The following is a 12,210-nucleotide window of genomic DNA, read 5'->3' on the forward strand; positions in this document are numbered from 1 at the left end:
GACGAAGGAGGTAGATGAGGGGAAAGCGGTAGATGTGGTATATATGGATTTTAGTAAGGCGTTTGATAAGGTCCCCCATGGTAGGCTACTGCAGAAAATACAGAGATATGGCATTGAGGGTGAGTTGGAGGTTTGGATTAGGAATTGGCTCTCTGGAAGAAGACAGAGGGTAGTAGTTGATGGCAAAGGTTCATCTTGGAGTGCCGTCACTAGTGGTGTTCCGCAAGGATCTGTTTTGGGACCATTGCTGTTTGTCATTTTTATAAATGAACTGGAGGAAGGGTTAGAAGGTTGGGTGACCAAGTTTGCGGATGATACGAAAGTCGGAGGAGTTGTAGACAGTGAGGAAGGATATGGCAGGTTACAGCGGGATATAGAGAAGCTGCAGAGCTGGGCAGAAAGGTGGCAAATGGAGTTCAATGTAGCTAAGTGTGAAGTGATTCACTTTGGTAAGAGTAATAAAAAGATGGATTACTGGGCTAATGGTAGACTACTTGGTAGTGTGGAAGAGCAGAGGGATCTTGGTGTCCATGTACACAGATCTCTGAAAGTTGCCACCCAGGTAAATAGTGCAGTGAAGAAGGCATATGGCGTACTGGCTTTTATTGGTAGAGGAATTGAGTTCCGGAGTCCTGAGGTCATGCTGCAGTTGTATAAGACTCTGGTGCGGCCGCATCTGGAATATTGTGTGCAGTTTTGGTCGCCATACTATCGGAAGGATGTGGAGGCACTGGAACGGGTGCAGAGGAAGTTTACCAGGATGTTGCCTGGTATGGTAGGAAGATCGTATGAGGAAAGGCTGAGGCACTTGGGGCTGTTTTCATTGGAGAAAAGAAGGTTTAGGGGTGATTTGATAGAGGTGTACAAGATGATTAGGGGGTTAGATAGGATTGACAGTGAGAACCTTTTTCCACGTATGGAGTCAGCTATTACAAGGGGGCATAGCTTTAAATTAAGGGGGGGTAGATATAGGACTGATGTTAGGGGTAGGTTCTTCACTCAGCGAGTCGTAAGATCATGGAATGCCCTGCCAGTAGCAGTAGTGGACTCTCCCTCTTTATGGGTATTTAAGCGGGCATTGGATAGGTATATGGAGGATAGTGGGTTAGTGTAGGTTAGGTGGGCTTTGATCGGCGCAACATCGAGGGCCGAGGGGCCTGTACTGCGCTGTATTGTTCTATGTTCTATGTTCTAAAACACTGTTCCAGGTTAAATTAACTTTCAAATATAGGCCATTAGTATTAATCAAGAGCCATATCTCAATAAAACATATAATCAAGAAAGAATGGACTCTACTTGTTAATAAAGACTTACTGTAAGGCCACGCTTAAAATATCCTCTTAGTTGTTTCTGTGCTGTGTACTCTCCCAAACAAGTTCCTCCAAGATTAGTTGTGAATTTCAGTGTTTGTTAATTCTCCCAGATGCAATTCGATGTCCAGCAATACATGAAGGGTGATGGGGAATCTGGAACTCACTGCCTGTAAGGGTGGGGAGAAGCAGAAACACTCATCACATTGAAGGAAAATTTAGATGTGCACTCGGGACGCCAAGGCTATGGGCCAAGTACTGGGGAAATGGGATTAAAGAATAGTGGGTTGGTTGTTTCTGACCAGTACAGACTCGATGGGCCGATGGTCCTTTTTCAGCGCTGTAGACCTCTCGGAAACTATGACTAACTCACTTTGAGATTTGTAGTCTACATCCAAGATATCATCTAAAAGTAATGTACTTTTGTACATTTCATGTTCAAAGATGAGGGGTTTCGCATTGAGAGAGAGAGATAGAGCAGTTTTGGCCAATGCTCTCTGGAGTAGGAATGAGCAGGGATCTAACTGAGGGATGTAGGACGCTAAAGGGGGTGGGATTGACAAAGGTGACGGAGAGAGGATGTTTCCTCATGTGGGACGATTTAGAACGAAGGGTAATTTTTTCAGGAGAAGGGGACAGGACAGATTGAAAACAGTGATCGTGAGGAATCGCTTCTCTCCAAGGGAGAGGAGGTGGGAATCTATGGGAATTGACGCTCCAGTGTGTGGGGACATGTCGAGACATTGAATAAATTGAAGGAGGGGCCAGACAGTTTGTTCATCAGTGAGAAGTTAAAGGGAGTGGTGGCAGGAAATTGGAGTCGAGACTGAAATGAGATCAGTCACATCCATATAGAATGGGGGAAGCAGGCTCCCGAGGGCTCCTATGTTGTGTTGGTCGCCCAGTTGCCTGAACACTTTTTAGTGTGAGTGACAAATAGCATATGCTCAGAAAGCTCTGAATCTGAGAGCCGAAACTGTGCGAGGCATCACAGTTTATTATTCACTTAATAACCAACACCATAAGATATAGCAGCCATTTGGCCCATCAAGATTGCTCCGCCATTCTGTCATAGCTGATATGTTGCTTAACCCCATTCTCCTGCATTCTTTCTGTCACGGTCGAGCCTCCTACTGATCAAGGACCCAGCTATTAATGACAGCCATCTGCAGTAATGAGGTCCAGAGATACCCCACTGTCATCCTGAAGAAATTCCTCCTCATCTCAGTTCTAAAGGGAGTTCCCTTCACTCTGAGGCCTTGCCTCTGGGTCCTCATCTCTCCTTCTCGTGGAAGCATCTTCGACATTCCACTCTGTCCGGGCCCCTCAGTATTCTCCAACTTTCAATCAGATTCTCCCTCACTCTTCTGAACTCCATCGAGTTGAGACTCAAGAGTCCTCAACCTCTCCTCACATGAAAAGTTCTTCATTGTGTAAACCCTCTCTGGACGCCCTTGATGTTCAGCCCATCCTTCCCAAGAAAGGGGGCCCAAAACTTCTCCCAATGCTCCAAATGTGGAGCCTTATACAGCCTCAGCAGTACATCTTGCTCTTGTATTCTAACCCGCTCAAAATTAATGCTCACATTACATTTGCCTTCCTACCTGCCATCTGAACCTGCCTGGTAATGTGAAGAGAATCCTGAGCTTGGACACTCAAGTCCCTTTGTGCTTCAGATTTTCGAAACTTTTCCCCATTCAGGAAACAGTCTTGTTCCCTATTCTTCTTACTAACATACATAACTTCCCACTTTCCCACATTGTATTTTACCTGCCATTCCATTGCCCACTCTCCAGGCCTGTCCAAATCCTTCTGCAGCCTCACTGCTTCCTCAACACTACCTGTCCTTCCACCTATCTTTGTATCATCAAAGAAACACTCATGACAATGAAATGGTAATGCTGCTCATGTGCATGATGCTAGACCCAAAGCAAATGGTTCCTTGCCCCAAAGACCAAGGCCAGAAGGGGCCACTCTCAGACATTAAGCTGTTGTACTGGGGCAATCAACAGATTCATGTCCCAGGGTCTAAAACTTAGGCAGCCCCTCAAAACAAGATGAAAGATAAAGCGATTAGCCATCAGCATGTGTTGTGATTTTAAAAAAAGATTTTGTCTACTGCAGTCCAACACTGTCCACTTCTTGAATGAATACAGTCCTTGGGGTAAGGGTAAACCCACAATACTATTCGGGAGAACCACGATTTTTATCCAGCAACTCTTTGAAATGTAGTTCCAGGTGCAATCTCTCTCTCCATCACTGAAACTCTCCAGTCCCCAAAGCAACATCCTGTTAAATCTCCCTTTGCACACTCTCCCAGTACTATCATATTGCTCCGAAAATGTGGTTTGGATCGAGTTACTTTGAAACTCACCAATCATTGAAACGGCGAGGAATTTGCTGTTCAGGAGAGATACTCCCTCCTTAGGGCAGTCCTAATTGCCCTCTTAACTATTGCTGATGTTGATGATTGTGTGTACGGTTCTGCTGTGGTTGGAGTATTCCCAGTAAATCTTCTCACCATCTTTGTAGAAAATATTTTGAATTGGGGTCGAAGCAAGCAGTGTAAGGAGGTGCTGAGTCCCTCCACTACCTCGTTTCCACAGCGGGCAGTCAGCTCTAGGACTGAATAAACCAAACTGTTAGGCACTTTACAAAGGCAGGAATTGGTTGTTGTGTTCAGCACAAAACAATACTCCTACTAAACACGCAGAGAGAGTTATGGAGACACCTCGAGAGTCAAGGAGAGACAGAGGGTCACAGAGAGGCCGGAAGAAACAGAGAGATATAGACATACAGAAGAACATAGGTTAGAAAGAAACATTGTCATAAAGAGACACAAGATCACAGTCATCGAGATTAGTCGACCTGGTCAGAGAGTTAAAGCATGTCATGGACAGTCAAACAGTTACAGAGAGAGAGAGAGAGAGATAGATGCACAGAGACGGATAGAGACCTCGCGGTTTGTACAAGGTGTCTCACTGGGAGGGGGAATCTCTCCTGCCCCCTCCACCCCCCAATAACCACCATCCTGACCCTCGGGAACGGGACATGTTGACACAGTCCGCTCTCCCTCGGCGCTTTTCCTTCCCGCGTGGCCCCGGCGCCATTTTAGCTTCAGGCCCCGCCCCCTCAGGCCCCGCGCGAGATGGCGGTTAACGGCCGCCTCGTGCCCCAAGTGACCGTTAGCAGCTGCTTCAGGGGAAAGACTCTTTAAAGGGACAACCCTTTCAGGAGAGAGAAACAACAGGGCCGGCTCCGGGACTCACCAAACTCAATAATAATGACAAATACACACACAGACAGAGAGATGGGAGTGAACAAGAAATTGTGCGGCGGCACATCAAGCCCAAAGGCCACTCTCCTGAAGGACGGCTGCCCCCGGACTCGAAACGTTGACTCCGCTTTCTCTCTGTCTGTCTCTGGACAGATGCTGCCAGACCTGAAGCACAAACAAGGTCCTCGGGGGTGAGTCCGAGTTCAGGATCCTATTAAGGTTCGGTTGGCAGATGGATGACAGTGTGGGAGGGTATACAATGGGATTAGAAGAATAGAGACCGAGACTGTTTCCTAAATGGGGAAAGGTTTCGGAAATCTGAAGCACGAAGGGACTTGGGAGTCCGGGTTCAGGTTTCTCTTCAGGTTAACAGGCAGGTTCAGTTGGCGGTTAGGAAGGTAAATGTAATGTTAGCATTCATTTCGGGAGGGTTAGAATACAAGAGCAGGGATGTACTGCTGAGGCTGGATAAGGCTCTGGTCAGACCACATTTGGATCATTGTGAGCAGTTTTGGGTCCCCTATCTCAGGAAGGATGTGCTGAACTTGGAGGGGGTTTACAAGAAAGATCCCAGGGATGAAAGCACTTCTCATACGAGGAGAGGTTGAGGACTCTAAGTCTGGACTCAATGGAGTTTAGAAAGATGAGAGACAACCTGATTGAAACTTACAGAATATTGAGACGCCCATTCATGCATCTGTCTAGATACATCTTCATTGATGCTATCGTCTGGGGAGTGTTTCCGAACAAGCAGACCTATGGGGTGCAGGAAGGCAGTTCCTTAAATGTGGCATTGCAGCTTGACACTGTGGTGAAGTATGTGTTTGGCTTGCTTGCCTTCACTGGTCAGAGCACTGATGACAGGAGTTGGGGAATCATGTTACAGCTGTACAGGATGTTAGAGGGCTACAGGGATAGGGCCGGAGAGTGGGGCTAGCTGGGTAGCTCTTTCTGGAGTTGGTACAGACATGAGTGGCCTCCTTCCGAACAGTAAAAGTTTATGATTCTATGAACATAGAAGTTCTGAACCAGATTCCGGACAATTCCAGGTGGTCAGTCCTTGGGACCTTGGCTCAGTGACCTTGTTGCCAGGGATTTTTGCACATGAGCAGCAGCAAATTGTTGTCACAAGCGGGATTGGAACTTGGTTGGGTAATGGTCTGGAAATATTTCACTCCAAGGGAGGTGATGGGAAATGGAGCTGAGGGCATGAATGAGGACAGACCTGCAAGAAATTTCAAAAATGCAGCGATCGGGTCAAGTCTATTGAATGGTGAATGTGAATCTGTGAGCTGCTGATCCTACGCCATCATGTATTGGCCAGTGATCATGCTGGTATTTGTCTGACTGGGACGATCAACAAAAACAAATCTCTGGAAGCATTGGAAGGAAGTTTGGGTTGTTTCCTGAACAACACAGAAGGTTGATGGTGGAAGGGACATGATAGAGGTCTGTAAAATTGGGAGTGTTGTACAGCAGAGAGACCTCTGGGTTCAGGTACATAATTTTTTGTGGTTTGTGTCATAGGTACACAGGGTGTTTTGAGGAAGTGTTTAGAACACTTGCCTTCATTGCTCAGCCCATTGAGTGTTAGGGTTCGGACATCATGTTGTGGTTGTACAGGACACTGGTGAAGCCTGTTCTGGTGTATTATGTCCAGTTCTGGTTGCCTTTTTATGGGAAGGCAATTGTTAAGCTGGAGAGGGTTCAGAAAAGATATATCAGTATGTTGTTAGAAATGGAGCGATTGAGTTATAAAGAGAGGCTGGATGGATGGGACTATTTTAACCAGACCATAGAAGTTTGAGGGGTATTGAGGTTTATGAAATCATGATAGGCATAGATGAAGTCAATGGCAGGTGTCTTTTCCCAAGGGTGGGGGACTTCAAGATCAGTGGACATACTTTTCAGGTGAGGAGAAACATTTTTAAAAACAAAATGATGGGCGACTTTTTTTTATGGCTAGTGGTTCAAGTGTGGATTTAACTTCCAGATAAAGTGGCGGATACAAGGACAGTTACGATGTTTAAAAGACATTTAGATAAGTACAAAAACAAGAAAGGTTTGGAGAGATATGGGCCAAGTGCAAACAAGTGGGACTAATTTAGGTTGAGATTATGGATGGCATGGACTAGTTGGGCTGAAGGGTCTGTCTCCTTGCTGTATGACTCTATGATGCTATTATGAGGGACATGACAGGGGGATAGGAAGCAGCTGTTTCCCTTAGTAAAAGGATCAGTAACAAGGGGGTCATCATTTTAAAGTGAAGGGAAAGAGGTTGAGAGAGCGATTTGAGGACTGTTTCACCCAGAGGATGGTGAGAATCTGGAACATGTGAAAGTAAAATATTTGGGCTTTCAGTTTCTATTTGAAATCATTAATTTCTCCGGTGTGTGGAAATGCCACTTTGTAACTGCGGGGGATTCCATGATTTATTAATGTGGAATATTTGTATAAAGGAGCAGGAAGAAGCCATTGACTCCTTGATCCTGTTCAACCATTCAATGGCAGATCTGTGACCTGACTCCATAGACCTGCCTGTGGCCTCGGTCCCCTTTAATAATTTTGCTGAACAACAAAAAAAATTCTCTCTCAGATTTAAAACTAACAACTGATCCAGCAATGCCTGCTGTTTGTGGAAGAGAGTTCCAAACTTCTCCCAGCCTTTGTGCATTGTAGTACTTCCTAACATCTCTCCTGAACAATCTGTCCCAAATTCTCCAGCTGTGCCCTCCCTAGTTCAAGGATCCCCATCCAGTGGAAATGCTTTCAATTTCTATACCCTGTCTTCTCCTGTTAATATCTTTGATGAGATCATCCCTAAACCCTGTAAATTCTGGACAGAAGAGGCTTAATTTGTGTAATCTCTCCTCATAACTTAACCCTGAAACTCAGGTCTCAATCTTGTAAACTCACGCTGTACTCCCAGGCCAATCTATCCTTCCTCAGGTGTGGTGCCCAGATCTGCTCCAAGTGGGGTCTAACCAGGGTTTTGTACAACTGCAGCATCCCTTCTGCATCCCTGTACTCCAGTCCTCTCGATATAAATGTCAGCATTCCATTAGCTTTCTTCAAGCAATCATTGTCAGAAATGAAAAGAAATACTGAAACTGTTGGAGAAACTCAGCAGGGACAGATATTATTTGCCACCTAGGGACTGTCTGACTGCTGTTGAAGACAACTTTCCATCTTTTCTTTTGACCCTTTAGTTTTGAACTGTGCTGGAGCCATGTACTCTTCAGTGAAGAACACAGGGATACAGAATGGCAACTATTCATTTTGTTTACAAACCTCGGGATTCTCGAACAAGGGGGTACTTTGAGAATTGTTACGAAACAGCATAAAAGCATAAAATCAAAGGCTTTCCGTATATCTGAGGGAGGCTGTGCGTGATGGGTGTGACTGAACTTGGAATTTGTAAGGTAAACCCTGGGATCCATCTGAGGAAGATAGAAAAATATCGATTCTTCATGATTTTATTCCTTAGAGGGATATATATGGTCAGAGTCTTCCCTGATTGAGTCATTCCAAGTAACTCAGTCTCAAGTCAGGAGTGTGATGGACTGCTCCCTTCTTGCCTGGATGGTTGCAGCTTCAACAATATTCAAAAAGCTCAACATCAATGAGGGAAAAAGCAGTCCCCACTTAATTGGAGCCACATCCACAAGCATCTACTCCCTTTACGACCCATGTTCAGTAGCAGCAATATTAAGATGTACTTTGAAAATACACCAAAGATCCTCAGGCAACACCTTCAAAACCCATGAATAGTTCAATCTAGAAGGATAAGTGCATCAGATACGTGGGAACACCCACCCTCTACACGTTCCCCTTTGGGACACTGTGTCCTGATTTGGAAATATAACACTGTTCCTCTGGTATCATTGGGTCAAAATCCTGGAATTCCCTCCCTCAGGGCAATGCGTGTCTATCTACAGCACATGGACTGCAGCAGTTCAAGAAAGCAGCTTATCCCTATCTTCTCAAGTAGGCAACTAGAGATGAGTTTGGCAATAAACACAGGGTCTAGTGGGTGATGCCCATGTGTCATGAGTGATTAATAATAAAAAAAAGTTTGTAAATTACCCCAGGGCCTCCACCTTCCCTGTATGAGCTTGTTTTGAGAGGGTAGGTGCAAACTTCGTAGTGAATGTTGATGCAAAATGCACATTTGATGTTATTGAGTCACCTGGTTCGTGAACTGGTTTGAAAATGTTGCTATATGGCCGAGAGATTCGGCTTATATTACTGTTGGGTTGGGGCTGGGACCTTAATTATCAGTCTGTATTTAATTCTGAGGCATCGTTTGCTGTTATTTTATCATTCTGATCTCTTATCTTTTGGTTCACTTTGCTTATTGTTTTTTTTATTATAGATGACTCTGAAACACATAGCAGTTTGGTGTACTCAGTTTTCACCATCTCAAACCAAGAAAGGCTGGTAAAGAATATAATATATATACACTTTATAACATTTCTGGTTCAGTGAAAGTGGTAATTTTCTCTGGTTTATCTTAACCCTCAAAATCCCAGCCATTTTTAAACATCGCTAGTGTTTCTCTTGCTTATAGCATGGAGCGAAGGTCTGCTCAAGCTTTTTGAATCTTTTTACATTTGAATTTATTAATCATTGAGAGTGTTTGCAATCATCTAAATCATAGAGGTGTTCCATCTATGTTAACTAAATTAATAACAGGGCAATGTGAATTGGAAGAGGGAATGTTACACTGATGACTTTACCTTGCATCTTGTTTTCAGGGGATTCCTACAGTTTAGGCCCTGGGACATCAATCTGTTGATTGCCCCAGTACAACAGCTTATTGTTTGAGAATGGTCCCTTCTGGCCTTGGTCTTTTGAGGGCAAGGAGCCATTTGCTCTGGGTCTACCATCATTCACATGAGGAGTGTTTCATTTCATTGTCCTGAATGTTTCTTTGATGACACAATGATAGGTGGAAGGACAGGTAGTATTGAGGAAGGGGTAAGGCTGCAGAAGGATTTACAAGAAAAATCCCAGGGATGAAGAGCTTGTCATACGAGGAGAAGTTGAGTAATATGAGTCTGGACTTGTTTAGAAGGGTGAGGGTGAATCTGGTTGAAATGGAGAGGCCCGGATAGAGTGGACATAGAGAAGATATTTCCACGAGTAGGAGAGACTAAGACCTGAAGGCACAGCCTCAGAGTGAAGGGATGTCCCTTTAGGACAGAGATGAGGAGGAATTTCTTCAGCCAGACAGTGGGGAATCTGTGGAACTCATTACTGCAGACAGTTCTCATTATGTCTTCAAGACAGAGATAGGTTCTTGATCAGTGGGAGGATCAACTGTTACAGAGAGAAGGCAGGAAAATGGGGTTAACAAACATATCAGCCATGACAGAATGGCAAAGCAGACTTGACGGGCCGAATGCCTACTATATATTATGGTCTTGTTTACTAAGAGATTAATAGACTGTGATGCATAACACAGTTTAGACACTCCAATTCAGAGCTTTCTGAGCATGTGCTATGAGCCAGCCACACTAAAATGTGTTCAGGCAGCTGGACGATCAATGCAACATATGGACTAGGAGCCCACAGGAACCTGCTTTCCCCCATTCTGTACAGCTGTGGCTGATCTCATCCCAGCCTCACTGCAGTTTCATGCCCCTGCTCCCTTTAACACCCCACTGATTAACAGTCTGTCTGTCCCCTCTTTCAATTATTCAGTGTCCCGACATGCACCCACATACTGGGAAGTGAATTCCCAGAGATTCACATCCCCTCTGTCTTGGAGAGGAGCAATTTCTCAACATCTCTCGTTTCAATCTGTTCCACCCCCTTCTCCTGAAACAATGACCCACTCTTTCTAAATTGTCACACCTGAGGAAACATCTTCTCTGTCTCCTTTATCAATCCCACCTCGTTTACCACCCTATATCCCTCAGTTGGATCTCCCTTATTCCTCTAAACTCCAGAACTTAACTGCTGAATCTCTCTTCTAAAGACAAGACCCTCATCTGTGAACATGAAATGTACAAAATCACGCTAGCTGGTATCTTGGATGTAGTTTACACATATCAAAGTGAGTTAGTCATAGTTTCCGAGAAGTCTGCAGCCCAGAAAAAGGCCCGAGTCTGTGCTACTCAGAAACAACCACCTCGATATTCTCTTATCCCATTTCCCCAGCACTTGGCTCCATAGCCTTGGCATCACGAGTGCACATTTAAGTCCTCCTTCAAAGTGATGAGAGTTTCTGCGTCTCCCATCCTTACATGCAGTGACTTCCAGATTGCACACCACCCTCTGGGTGAACAAGATTTTCCTCACATCCCTTCAAATCTTCCTGGCCCTTACCTTTAATCTATACCCCTCCCCCACCTCTGTTAAGCGGGGAAAGTTTCTTCCTGCCTCCTCTATCTTCATCCCTCCTCATTTTATACATCCCTCTCTTTCAACCTACTCTGCTGGAAGGACAACAATCCCAGTCTGTCCAATCTCTCTCAATCACAACTCTTCAGCCCCCAAGGCAATATGCTGGTAATTCTCCTTTGCACCCTCTCCCACTTCATTTAGATATGTACTGTTGGTAAAATGTCTCTTCTTTTATTTACAGCTCACTCCAAAAGTGCATTAGGGAGGAAAGATACAAGTTATTTTGCAGTGAAAAGAGGGCAGTTAATTTTTAACAGTAGAGTTATGTTTTTAGCAGGCGGTTAATATGAAGTCACCATTGTCTCATTAGAGAGAGGGGAAAAAAGCAAACAACTGTTTTATGGTTTAACCTGAAGGACACCACATCTAAAGCACAGGGAATGATTGCTCACAGCAATCTCAACCAGAGCAGCAATTGAATGCATGCTGTCAATGTGACTGTACATTTTAAGCCTACTATAGAATCAACAGAACTAACCAACCTTAGCATGGGCAGTGGCAAAAACATTGGGTGGCACAGTGGCTCCGTGGTTAGCATTGCTGCTTCACAGCGCCAGGAACCCAGGAACAATTCCAGCCTCGGGTGACTGTTTGTTTATTGGGAGTTTGCATATTCTCCCCTTCTCTGCATGGGTTTTCTCCAGGCGCTCTGGTTTCCTCCCACAGTCCAAAGATGTGCAGTTCAGATGGATTGGCCTTGCTAAGTTGCCCACAGTGTGAGAGTTATGCACGCTAGGAGGATTAGTCATGGGAAATGCAGTGTTACAGGGATTGGAGAGGTGGTGGGTCTGGATTGGTTGGTATTCAGAGGGTCAATATAATGGAGCCGATGGGCCAAAAGGCCTGCTTCCACACTGTAGGATGCTATGATGTGCAGGCTAGGGGGATTGGCCATGGTTAATGCAGGGTTACGGGGGTGTAGGGTCAGGACTGGGTGGGATCCTCTTCACTGGCTTGGGACAGACTGGATGGGCTGAATAGTCTCTTTCCACACTGTATGGATTCTGTCGACATCAATGTTTAGCTTAATGGTGTGGGGCAATTTATTCCGGTCTCAATTTTGATGAGATTCACTATCAGGTTCTGAAATAATGTGGAACCAAAATCCTATGTTTTCAGCTCCCCAGGGTATGCCCTGCAGATGTGAATTTGAATCTTGCTGTGGCAGGTGATGGAGTTGGAATGCGATTTTAAACAAATACAGATCTGGAG

The 12,210-nt window shown here is 44.9% G+C and overlaps 1 protein-coding gene and 1 long non-coding RNA gene across 3 annotated transcripts in view; one reads left to right on the forward strand and one right to left on the reverse strand.

Annotated features, from left to right (window-relative positions):
* LOC140470798 (uncharacterized) overlaps nt 1-4,656 on the reverse strand; it is a 39,905-nt gene extending 35,249 nt beyond the window's left edge. For both annotated transcript variants that reach the window (XR_011956718.1, XR_011956717.1), the window contains exons 1-2: nt 3,685-4,656; nt 1,315-1,480 (exon numbers count right to left, since the gene is read on the reverse strand). This is a non-coding gene — a long non-coding RNA (uncharacterized lncRNA). The remainder of the gene's footprint in view (nt 1-1,314; nt 1,481-3,684) is intronic.
* LOC140470706 (histone H3) overlaps nt 1-12,210 on the forward strand; it is a 375,678-nt gene that overhangs the window by 315,265 nt on the left and 48,203 nt on the right. The gene's annotated exons all lie outside the window — the stretch shown is intronic.

The sequence above is a fragment of the Chiloscyllium punctatum genome, chromosome 52 (assembly GCF_047496795.1).
Source record: "Chiloscyllium punctatum isolate Juve2018m chromosome 52, sChiPun1.3, whole genome shotgun sequence".
NCBI classification, from domain to species: Eukaryota; Metazoa; Chordata; class Chondrichthyes; order Orectolobiformes; family Hemiscylliidae; genus Chiloscyllium; species Chiloscyllium punctatum.